General features: G+C 37.7%; 1 protein-coding gene across 39 annotated transcripts in view; it reads left to right on the top strand.

The window, feature by feature from the left end:
* Nucleotides 1-12,269, top strand: part of DLGAP2 (DLG associated protein 2) — a 440,056-nt gene that overhangs the window by 203,229 nt on the left and 224,558 nt on the right. The gene's annotated exons all lie outside the window — the stretch shown is intronic.

Here is a 12,269-nt window from a genome sequence, read left to right as displayed (position 1 = left end):
ATGAATGCTCTCACAGGGCACATTCAGATTCCTCCAGGTGGTTTAGATGCTAAGTAAATTTTTGTTAGATTGTTATTTATGTCATTAAACTGGGTTAAAGACTTTATACCACAGTACTTCACTTAGGCCCAAACATTTCTCAGTCTAATGGATGAATTCATGTTGTCACTGGTGCATCGTACCATTAGATTATGAAGACTGTACATTTATTAAGGGGGCTTGAGATATGAAGAATTATATATATTGGGAAACCTGTTTACATTGGGACTCCGTCTTAAGTAATGTTATGCTTTAGTGTTTTTCAATCAAATTTGAGGCTCAGCTGTTTCTTGAGGGCAAATGGTACTTACCTGACTGCACCACTCAATGACTGGATTATTTTAAATAAGAATACTTAAATAAATAGTGCTGAAAAATAGATGTGGTAAGTCATACTTTTTTTTTTTTTTTTTCAAGGATGAAGTATTAAATCTGGCAATTAGCTGATTTCACAGCTGTGCGTGCCTATTTTCTGTCTTCTAGTAGTTCAGTGGTGTTTCTGTGATTAAGAGAACTTAACATTACCAAGTAGTAGTTTGTGACATTTATTTATGTGTAACTTTTGTATAACTGTTTTTCATTTTACTGTGGAAAGGTGGATTTTAACTTCTTCGTTGTCTCTTGCAAGTAATTCAGTATGATACCAGCGGTGATAAGAATGCCCTTAGTTTCAAATTTTCAGTCATTTGCCCCTTAGTTCCATTTTGTATATAACTTAATGGAGGCGACTAACACTGTGGAAATCACAGAATTTGTGTGACTATCATCTCCTAATTCATCCCAGTCCTGCAGGTAGCCTCACTAAGAGGCTGTTTGAGGGGTCAGTACATGGAGTACAGTGCAGTTATGGAAAAGAAAACTGCAATGAGCTTTTTGTGACTGAAACAGATTTTCTCCCACTTAAATATTTGGGCAGAAAAGCAAATAGGGTGGCAGTTTCTTGGCATTGTCTCTGAACACAGAATGATATAACTTATAAGAGAAACTGCTCAGTTAACCTGTGATTTTTCTTCTGTGCATTTGATTCCACTTTCTTGTTAGGAAGTAAAGAAAACGTTTTGTTATTCTGAGATTGAAAGAGATGTTCTCAGTTACAACAGAAATTTTACTTAATGATTTTAGAAAACAAAACAACACGAAACTGATAGTGACAAACTGATTTTGCTGTGAACTCGGTTGACTAATCTGAGAATTTTCAGGCACTTAATAGGAACTAGTGTCTTTTAATAGCCTCGAAAGTGATGTGTAATTATCTTGATCTTGTGTTTGACACAACAAAGCATTTTGTTTCCAAAATGCAATAACATTCAGATGGAGCTAGCAGCAGTATCCTGCCCTTAGGCTGGGCTTGTCCATGAATGTTTGTTCCAATTATGATAATATCAATGATTTTTACTTAATTAGTAGGGTATATTATGCATTAATTCCAGCCTGAGAGTTTTATGAGTATATTAATAACAGTGTCTTAAATACTTGTGTGGTTATTATGTGGTTTATATCATTATTTCAATGATTTCTAAGAACTGGACAAAAACATCTTGTAGGAATTTTAAGTATTTACACTTCATGTTCCCCAAAGATTCTAATTAGTGTATCTTGATGTATGGTGCTTAACATTTACAACCATGACATAGTGCAGGTGGACAATTCACATACTTTTTATTTAAACCTTGGGGTTCCTTTTGATAATTTTGCTGTGTATATAGACTCCCTATACTGCAGATCTGGACTTTCTTGTAGCTGACTATTGAAGAAATCACCAGACCGTGGCAAAAGGGTTAAGGAAGAGAAGGTCAGATCACTGAGAGGAAATATTGGCTGTAATATAAAAGGTGGTCAGCTGCAAACAAGTATTCATAGCTGTGTACGTGACAGATTCATATAAATAAAAAGATGACTACTCATATAGTTAAAGAGAAATAACTGGAATCTTTTGTTTCAGCTTTGCTTTTCTCTTAAGGCTAAATTTTTGAGTGTTTCTGAAAAAATCACGACATTTTTTAGTTGCTGAATTCTATAGTGTTTCAGTTTTAGCTTCATACAATAGTTTTGGACTCTCAGCTCCTCAATTTTACAACCTTGTCAAAAGATCTCCAGTTCTTATTAATGTTCGTTTTGTTGCAACTGGAATTTGGGATTGTTTCTGCATTTGAATATTTGCCATTCAGTAAAATAATTCCAGATGTGCCCAATTTCAGTTGTTCCAGTATAGGGAACCTGGACAGGTGTGAAGTCTCACTGCATCAGAACAAGTGATGGGCTTGGAGCTGAAGTTAGCAGCTGTTTTACAGAAAATTCTGTTAAACCAACTGGAGAGTTTCTGTTACCCTGAATAAATCTTTATTTTCTATCAGAAAAGCTAAAATAAAATACCGCTTTCATTTTGAGTTCAGCTCTGAGTCCCACAGTGACCCCTCTGTGCCTTTGGAATAGTCACAGCAGTGGTTTTGTTTATGAATCCAGTAAGATGTAAATGTTTCAACTCATCCAGGGATTCCTGAGAGTGTTCAAGCACAATTTAGTCTATTCACTCTTAAAGAGTTTTCATACCTTATTTATTAGCACTTGTTTGGTGACAAAGGCTATACAGATTATATATTTTTTTAATTGCCTGGTGTTTCACATGATATTTCTATGTCTTGTGTATTTGCTCATTCCCTGATCACATCCTTTAATGGAGAGCTGAGGTTACATGGTAGCTGTTTTCATAAGGTATGCAGATATACTTAGCAATGTCATTAGGTCTCAAAAGTCATAGTAGACTGGTCAGTACAGAAACCCTTAGAGAGGATAAATCAGGGCTCGTATAAGCAAGTTTGTTCCCTCCAGCATGTACTGACAAAGGAATCCATAGCGGCTTCCTTCTCTGTACAACAGAAATGGCTTGTATGGCATGTCAGGCCTTGAACTATGGTCTATACCTGTTGGGAGACATTACACATTAGAGTTTAGTGCTATAACCTCCTCAAGTAATCACTTAGCATGTGAGATCACTGCACATTTGGGACTGGACCAGTTCAAAGCTTTAGTTATATGTCAGTCCTTTCATGTTTGAGGGCCCTTGTATTGGGATTTCAGCAGTGAGTCTTTGCAGCAATGAATGCTAGCTGCGTACTGAACTGCATTAATACAACCAGCAGGTTTTGAAGGAGATAATTATTCCCCTTTTTTGAGCACTTGAGAAGTTGTGGTTGTGCCCAGTTCTAGCCCCTGCTCCACTGTAAGACACAGACAAATTAGAGTGTGTCACCAGTACAGCCACAGTAAGGTTATGGTACTGGAGCACATAGTGCACAAGCTGGCACTGAGGAGACCTGGGTTTGTTCAGCTTGAAAAAGAGAAAGCTAAGAGAAGAGCAGTGCTGAATGCCATTCTCAGCTGCTTTATGGTCATTGTAGAGAAGATGGAGCTAGATATCTGATGAAGCCAGACAACATGCAGAGTGAAAGGACAATAGGAAATTTAGGGATGTTGCAGCAAGGAAAACTGCAATTAGACAAAGGGTAAAACTTATTCATATTGAAGGTGATCAAATACCACAACAGTTGGCCAGATTGATTCTTGTTCTCCTTCCTGGTTGGTTTTCAAAACTGGAGTGGACAAAGCCCTAAGCAACCAAATGCCACTTTGCAATTGACAGTACTCTGTCTTCAGGGCTAAAATCAAGACATCTATTCCAACCTGTATTGTTCTAAGTCAGTATGTGTTACTGAGTTTACATGAACGACATCATTCAGTGGTCTTGGCCAGCAAGCTGTCTCTTAACCTGACATGATGACTTTATCTCTTTTCTTATTAAACTCAGTTTTACCCCTTCTAATGGTTGCATCATGGTCTTTCACACCTTCTGTACACCCTTGGTATTTCAAATGACCTCCTTAAATCAGTTTGCCAGCTACTCACCCCCTTCAAATCTTTTTGAAATCTGATTTCAATATGAGATATAAGAATGAGAAAGGTGAGAAAAAATCAATTTAACCTTCACAGTATTAGACTATGTGATCTAGTCTATAACTGTGCTGTCCCATCCTGTATTTTTTGCTATCTTTCTGTCAGGTTCTTTGTTATATCACATTCAGCTTGGATTTGTACCATTTTTACTTATTCTTAGGAGACACTGAAATTTTTTGCAAGATCTCATAAAGTGAGGAAAGTAAAAGAAGAGGGGAGGAAAAGACAGAAAAGGAAGAATGGTGATATATAGTGTGGTAATTTTTTACATTTAGTATGCTGTTGATGTTTGCTCTCATGTCCACCATAATCTGCTGAGACTTGCGTTGATTCCAGAGGGGTTATGAAGCAAACCTGAGGTGCAGAATGTCTTCAGCTTTGTGTTTCACAGAACTCTCGTGGGTCCACACTCACAGTTTTTTGGTTTCCTCTTTTTGGTGCTTTTCATAAAGATACAATGTGATCAGCAAGTTGGTGGGTTTTTTTTCCTCAGTTTTGAGAAAGATGACTGACTTTAAACACAGAATGTCAAATACTAGAAAATGAGTATAAAAATGAGAAAAGCATGGAGATTTGCCTTTTTTAAGCACATCTCAGGGTTTTTTGTTGTTTTTGTTTTTGTTGTTGTTGTTTTTTTTGGGGTTTGGGGGAGATTTGTTTAGAATATCTGAACTATTCAATACTGTGCATTTGAAAAGTGTCAGCAGTGTGCTAAAGCACGTACATTTTATTACTGTGTTTATAGCAGCTGCTCTAAAAACAAAGTATTTGTCTTTAGTTCACCAAAAGAAACACTAGCATGTGTATTTATTTATTTATTTATTTGTTTTCCTGGAGTGGTTTATATTTTATTTGCTTTTTTGTGAAAATATGTGCGTGCCTGGTCTCATCCTTCTTTTCTGAAATCTCTTCTGGCTTGGTTAATGCACACGCAATGTACAAATTCCACATGGAGTAGGATCTGATATGCAAGTACTGTGAATAGGTTCTGGCATTGCTTTGAGCATAAACTTTATATTTTTTTATTTGGGGAAAATAATGGGCTTTTGGTGCTTGCTATATACGTTTGGTTGCATGTCAATTCATTTGCTCAAAATGATACAAAATCAGCTGCCAGGTTGGTTGCTTCTTCTTTTGCTTTCAGCCCATTCTATTTTAATAATGGCTATTCTATACTCTATTTTTATAATTTAAACTTCTTTCAGTCTCTTCCCAGGGCAACTCATTTCCCTTGCTCTATCTTTCCCAATATAGCCCAGCTGCTGTTCTCTCATAGGCAGCTATTTTTCTGTTTCTTCAAAACTAGAGTGCATATTTGTTTCCCTCTCCTCACTCCCAAGACCTGATCATGAGCAGTAAAAGGCCCTTTTTTTCTTGTGAATACTCCATTAAAAGAAAAGGTTCAAGAAAGCCATTCCCTATAGCAGAAGTTGCAAACTTGGGGAAATCTCCTCTGGGAAGTAGTCAGCAGTGAGAAGCAGGCAGGTGCTCAGGAAAGCAGGCTTTTACACTCAATAAGAACTGCTTGTAGAAATGGTTCCAGAGGGATTAAATGCATTTCTTGGCCACAGCTGTTATGAACTGTTGCTGTTATGGCCTTTTTCAAAATGTTCTACATGATGAATTGACTCCTGGTAGTTACTGTTACATTTAAACACAAGGGGTTTTTTTTGCAAATAAAAAAAGGAGATCGAGAGATATGTATGTGTATGCATGTAAATATGTATAATTCCATACATTTATTTTGGTTATGTAACTCACTTGAAACTTTTTAATTATTCTGTGACCATTTAGGGACAAGGGGCCATAATAGTATTTGAGTCCAAACATATGTAGATTCTGTTCTTTTAGCGCTATTTACCAGCACTCCAAATACTGTAAGAAATAAATTGGTTATAGCATCGTTTTGATTATTTTTGCCTCTCTGTAGTTTCAAACAAAAAAGTCTGAAGGAGAGTCTGGATCACTTTGTGGATTTCACTTGGTTTACATGGATTACATGGATTGCATGAGTAGGGCCTTTACTGCAAAGTTAGACCAATAGAGAAGCCTTTAGTGTTATTGAAGGTGCCTCTATCACATCCATGTCTGTAAGGATAAATTGAGATCTCTTTTCATGCTAGAAAATAGTGATGCCCGAAGTTAGGCCAATGTCACTCTTACAAGTATAAAAGTTTTCAGGAGTGTAACAGTGGAAGGGTTCAGGTGATTTACCGTGTTCAGCATGGAACACTTTAAAACACGGCTAAATTGCAGAGTCCAGAGGAGGACAGCAAGCATGAGATGGCTATTAGAAACCACAGCTGGAGAAAGTGAATCAACAAGGCTTAGAATAGTGAAACTATACCGGAAGAAAACAATGAAAATCTGAAATAGAATCTTTTTTTTCTATGTACGTTAGAGATTTTATGTACATAGTGAAAACCAATGCCTGTTGGTAGTATTCAAGAAGAAATCTATCCAACTGCAAAGATAATTTAGCAACAGAGATAATTTACCTGAAGGCAGTTGCATTCCCTGTCATCAGAGGCTTGGAGGGAGCATTTTAGAAAAAATAAAGGGAAAAAATATAGGGAATGCCTGGTGTACTTTGTAGAAGGTTAGACTAGATGGGTTTTGTAGGTGTCTCTCAATCACTTACCTACATGCATGATGGAACACAGAGTGGGAAATGTCAAGAGGATTTGCTCTGGCTTCATTGTGAAACAAAGAGAATGATTGCAAAGGTGAGATTCCTGGCAGACATGAGAAAAAAAATGCAGTGTATCCTATAGATTTATTGCATCAATGTTTCACATGATGGTATTGTGCAACAATGAGATATTAACAGGAGGAAAAGACAGAGATAAGGTCAAAATATGTAGGAGGAAAAAAAAAAAAAGCATGAAAATAGAGAATAAAGAACAGTTCACAGTACAGTTGGCTTTTATTTCCATTATGATAGCCATGTTTAGATACAAATATTAGACTAAAATCCTGGAAATGATTAGAAGTCTTACAACTGGCCTTAAATTAGGTCTTGCTTTTCAGCTGCCCGAATTCTCAATATCCTGCATATCTACTCTGTGTTTCCTTAATTGTGGCAGAGTTCCATTTCACCCTCAGCAGTAAAAGGTTATGAAAAGACACTGAGGAAACAGTGAGAAAAGCTGTTGTATTTCTTGCCACTGGAACCAGTGAAATAATTTTTTTTCTAACTATTATCTGATAGATTACCTTACTGGAATTGATCTATTTTTTTCACTGCATTTTAAACATATTTAATTATTTTTTATTATTTTGCTAATATGAAAGGGGTAAAAAAGAAATATGAGAATTGTTTTCAATGAGGCCAACAATACTGTGCTTGAAAATGCTATAGAGAAGGGTTGCAGATGGCCTCTGGTACTATCGGGCAGAAAGAGAGACAGAAAAGGCTTATAGATCTGAAGCATGGATATAACTCTGGATGTGTGCTGTTATTCAAGGGGCAATCATAAGGACTGAGAGCTTCTATTTTCTGAACATGATGCTGAGGGGACAGATTATCCCCAGTACTGCTTCTGACCTTTGCTTGAGTTCTTGTCATACTTTCACTTGTATATATCTAGGTCAAAACTCATCCAGGTCAGACTCCATAATCTAGGTAAGCCCCATTGAGAGTATAGTGTACTTCAAAGCGTAGTTAACTGGGAACAATATTTCCTTTAAACATATTTCAAACACTATTGATATTGTTTTGGTTTAGTCTTGCTACGTTACATAATTTGCATGAGCACATTAAATAGTAATTTATTCATAATATCTATTTTATGTCTTTCTTTTGGCTCATATATTGTTTTCTTTATCATAGCCCTTTATAGCGGATTTTACTGCATTTACACCAGCTGTACCTACAAAGAGAATCACAAAGCAGGGGAAGATGAAAATGTTTAGTGGAATAATTTATCTTCACTTTAATTTAAAATTGAATCTTGAACTCAGCTGTTTTGAAAACAACTGTTGTCTTTTGCATGGCTGGGTTTATTAATTTTAGTTTTACTTATTACTTATGTTAGACATAAAAACTGTTCAGACAAAATAAAATTCATATTATTTGGGGAAAAGAAAGAGCCCGTGCCTCTATGATAAATTTGTTCCTTCTTTGTTTCTTCAAATGATCTTCCTTGTGACCCATTTTGTCAGCAAGTTCTTGTATCTGGGAAGATTGTTTCTGTTGGCTAGACTATTTCAAAATGATAGAGTGAGATTAATAATATGAATATATTTCCTTGTTCTGTTGATTTATGGGCTCCCGAATCTCCAAACACTCACCTATCTTAGTCATTTTACTTCCAAGAACAGTGAGAAAAGCTTCTCACGTTTGAGTGTTTGCAAGAATGAGCATCTTTAAGTGAAGCTGATTAAGAGTGTGTTAAAAAGAAAGAATATCTCATGTGAACACATCATTGGAATACTTTAGATGAATCAGAAATCTGGAGGCATGATCCAGTAATAGGGAATAGTAGAAAGAGAGGCTTGAGAAATATTCTCTTCTGAAATGTAGTAACGGATAGCTCTTTTCTATTACAATGTGCAGTAGCTTAAGCATGTTCACTTTAGACTTTGTTTCACCCACTGTGGGCATACAGAAGTTGCCTGCGGCTGAGATTTCATGACTCCCTTGAGCTGATCCACGGTCTGATGGTGGCTGGAAGCCTTGGTCTGCCTTATTGTGCCAAGATTCCTCCCTTGTGCCATACATTAGCAGCAGGATGATTGCCAGGTGACTCGAGGCAGAGGACTGGTCTTATTAATACTTCATTTTATTCTTTAGCTTCTTTATGAAGTATGTAGGGTGTGTACAGGCCAACAGCATTCTCCCACTGCAAATGCTAATGCTACATGGTGGGCTACTACACAAGGGAGTCTGGTCAGCAGACAGAGGCATTGTTCTTTCCCTCTGGTGAGAGTACACCTGAATATACTGCATTTAATGTCTGGGGGTCCCTGCTTAAGGAAACACAGTGATACATTGGAGTGTCCTATAAGAGGGCTCTCAGGTCAGATGGACTTGACCTACAAAGAAAATACTTGAAGAAGCTGGGCTGATTTATTCCAGTAAAGTGGAGATCCAGTAGCAGCCTACATATGTCTGGAGAATTACTGAAATGATGGAGCCACAGTCTTCTTGGCAGTCACATAAAAAGGAGGAGAGGCGACAAACAGCAGGTTGAGTTAGGTTAGGACTGTAGAAGGCTGAAGCAGCACTGAAGTAGGTTGCCTGCTTCATCCCCTGTGATTGCTAGGAGGTGGCTCTCTGAGCCCCATCTGAGCTGAACCTGGGTGGGAATAGCCTTATTTCAGCAGAAGGCTGAGCTAGGAGATCTCAAGAGCGTACTTCAGTGACCACTTCTACTTTGCCATGAATGTTACTGTGAAGACAGAGCCTGTGCCTAAGATCTGTCACAATGCACACAGAGAAAAGTGTGCACTTACAAGAAGTGATTTACCTTATTCTAATATAGATTTCCACCAATTAATAAATCTTTAGATATTAATTTATATTTGAAACATGAATGAGAGCATGATGGGTGATCTTCCCAATCTTAGGTCACACGCATCTCAGCCTCAATATTGGCATTTCACCTGATGGTGTAGTAAGTTTTTATACTGTTGTTTTGTCCTTGGTTGTTGCCATCTAAGAGCTGAAATTTGAATTAGATAGAAAGGAAAAATTCCAGATTAGTTCAGGCATTGAGTACTTTGCTATCTTTCTGAGAGATTTTCTACCAAGATGCAGGAATTTCCTTCCAGAAGAAAAAAAAAAAAAAAAAAAAAAAAAAAAAGTTGAAATGAGCTTCAATACCCAGCTTTTTTTTTTTTTTTTTAACAAGATTTTAAGATGTCTGTATGCTTGAGAAATATAAATGTAGAAATATCTAAGTGCGATATTCAGATAGGCTTGCAAATGTAAGGCATGCAGTCTTTCAACAATTACCAGAGGACTTGTGGATCTAAATAGACTTAACCATTTCCCACATCATATGGAAAGGGAAGAGACATGTAGCCTTCCCATAAGCTCAAGACCTTAAGCAAACACCTGGAAGAAAGCCAGAATGAGTGGTTGTCCATCAGCGGTTGCGTGGAGAGCTGGCAATCTTCTGGGCGACTTCCTGGCACCAGTCTTATCAGTAAGCCTTATTTTGAGTTATGCTATTGTGCTGCAGATTTACAACAGTGCTATGGTGTATTAAGGTCGTTGAAAGCCTCTAGAGGAGGGCACCAAAGCTGATAGAAGGTCTGGGGCAAGTTGAGGATGGGGGGGTTCTCTAAGAGAAGGGCAGGCCAAGGAGTGACTTCATTGCTCTCTGCAGCTCCTAAGGAAGGGAAGCAGAGGGAGGTGCAGAGGCCTCTGGTCCTGGGAACTGATGGCAGGGTGGGAATGGCACAGGGGAGGGTCAGAGTGGGCACGGGGAAACCTTTCTGTATTGTCAGACATTGGAACAGGATTCTTAGAGAGGTATTTGATGCTCTATGCCTGTTGGTATGCAAGAGGCATATGCATAATGCTGTTAATGCACTTCAACTTTTGCTTAACCCTGAACAGGTCAGACAGTTGGAATAGATGATATATGATAGCTGAAACAGATGACCTTTCCAACTGAACTGTTCTGTTTGGGTACTGACACTGAGGTACACTGATGGGGAGAAGAGGGAAGCTATTAATTTGTGCTGTTGAGTGGGGACCTTTGGAAAATGGTGTTGAGGGCTGCAAAAAATGTCAGGCAGTCTCCTTGGGCTGTAGCAAAGCAGTGAAGCAGTTGTTAGCAGGACGTAGAAGATCAGCAAAAAGCCACGGGTTCGGAAACTGAGTTCCTGCTTATTCTTCCTTATCAATCAGGACAATAAAGTGCAGACAGACAGGCAGCCCCTCTCAGTCCAACCTTAGAAAGTCTTTGAATTAAAAGTGAAAAAAATATCTGCGCTGTTTCCTCTGCATCACTCCAGATTGCGACAAGTGCATTTTTCATCCAGCGTTGGAAAAAAGAGCCCTGTGCTATCTGCCACTAAACTTCTTATGCTTTTTGCCAGTGGGTTTTCCCAAGACAGCCACTGGGGTGCTGTTTGCAGTTTGTCACTGCTGCTGGATCTGTCAGAAGCCCAGTCAACAGCGTGTTTCACAGTGCCAGCCTGAATCAAAATTAATTCTTCCTTTCTTTCATGCAACTTTATGGTGTTTTAAAAACTGTGCTCTGCCTGTAGTAGAATTGCCTGAATAAACATTACTTTTCTCATTCCTTTCCATCACGTACACTACAACCTCTGACAGTATTAAAAAGCAACTATAATTTTTTAAGGATGTGAAAGATGTAGGGTCAAGTACCTTTACAGCATTGCAGGGTTTTTTGTTATAGACTCTGTATGGAGAAAGAACTTCTAAATAACTGGAAGTGTCACAGGGACTCTATAAAGGTCAAGTCATCTCAGTGTGCATTTCATATTCTATGTTTTTGTTATTTGTTTTTCTTTCCTTAAAATCAAAATCACATTTAATGTATGGTCTCTCATTTGTCATTCAAGAACAAAAAACATCAGCAGGCTTTTGAGTTAAGGGACTTGCATACAAGCAGAAGCACTGAATTGTAGGGTTGTATTTTTTTGTTCTTAGTTTATATTAAAGTGTGCACGTACTTGTGTGTGTGCCTGTGTGCATGTATATTTGCTTCAGAATACTTTTTGCTGTTGGAGTTATCACTTTCCATCTGAGTGTTTAGGAGATTCCAGGTAGTTGTGACTGTCAAATATACTGCACTACTGCTTTCAATTAAGACTTTTTCCAGCTTTATCAGAATTGTCTACCAACTTGATTGCAGTCCCTTTGATTTCATACGATTCTGTTGTTTCGGTTCTAAATAACAGCTTTGTTCTGCAGCTTGATGCCAGCACCTGACAAAACTCAATTTTAAGCAAAGAATGCTTGAAGTGTTTCCTTTGTGTGTGCACATAGTTGTACATTATGCAATGTAATTTTTAAGACAGACAGCTTCCAAATAGTTATGTGTAAAGAAAATAATAACTACACATTTAGAGACTCAGTGCTTAATATAATAAAGCTGCACTTCCTCTTTTCTATACCTGAACATTTTGTGTAATATCACAGCACTTTTACGTTGACTATTTGACTTATTCATTTGCCTGTAAGGACTTGGAAGTCTTTTATGAGAAAGGAATATAATAACTTCATTGCTTTTGCTGTTTACTTCCTTCACTGCTAAAATATTGAGAGGCTTACACTCTATTTGAGTGGCTGCTGTCAC

This window comes from Coturnix japonica, chromosome 3 (genome assembly GCF_054131305.1).
Source record: "Coturnix japonica strain WE chromosome 3, WE-NBRP24, whole genome shotgun sequence".
Lineage (NCBI taxonomy): Eukaryota > Metazoa > Chordata > Aves > Galliformes > Phasianidae > Coturnix > Coturnix japonica.
The sequence above is the reverse complement of the archived record's forward strand: the minus strand, read 5'-3'. Positions and strand labels throughout refer to the sequence as shown.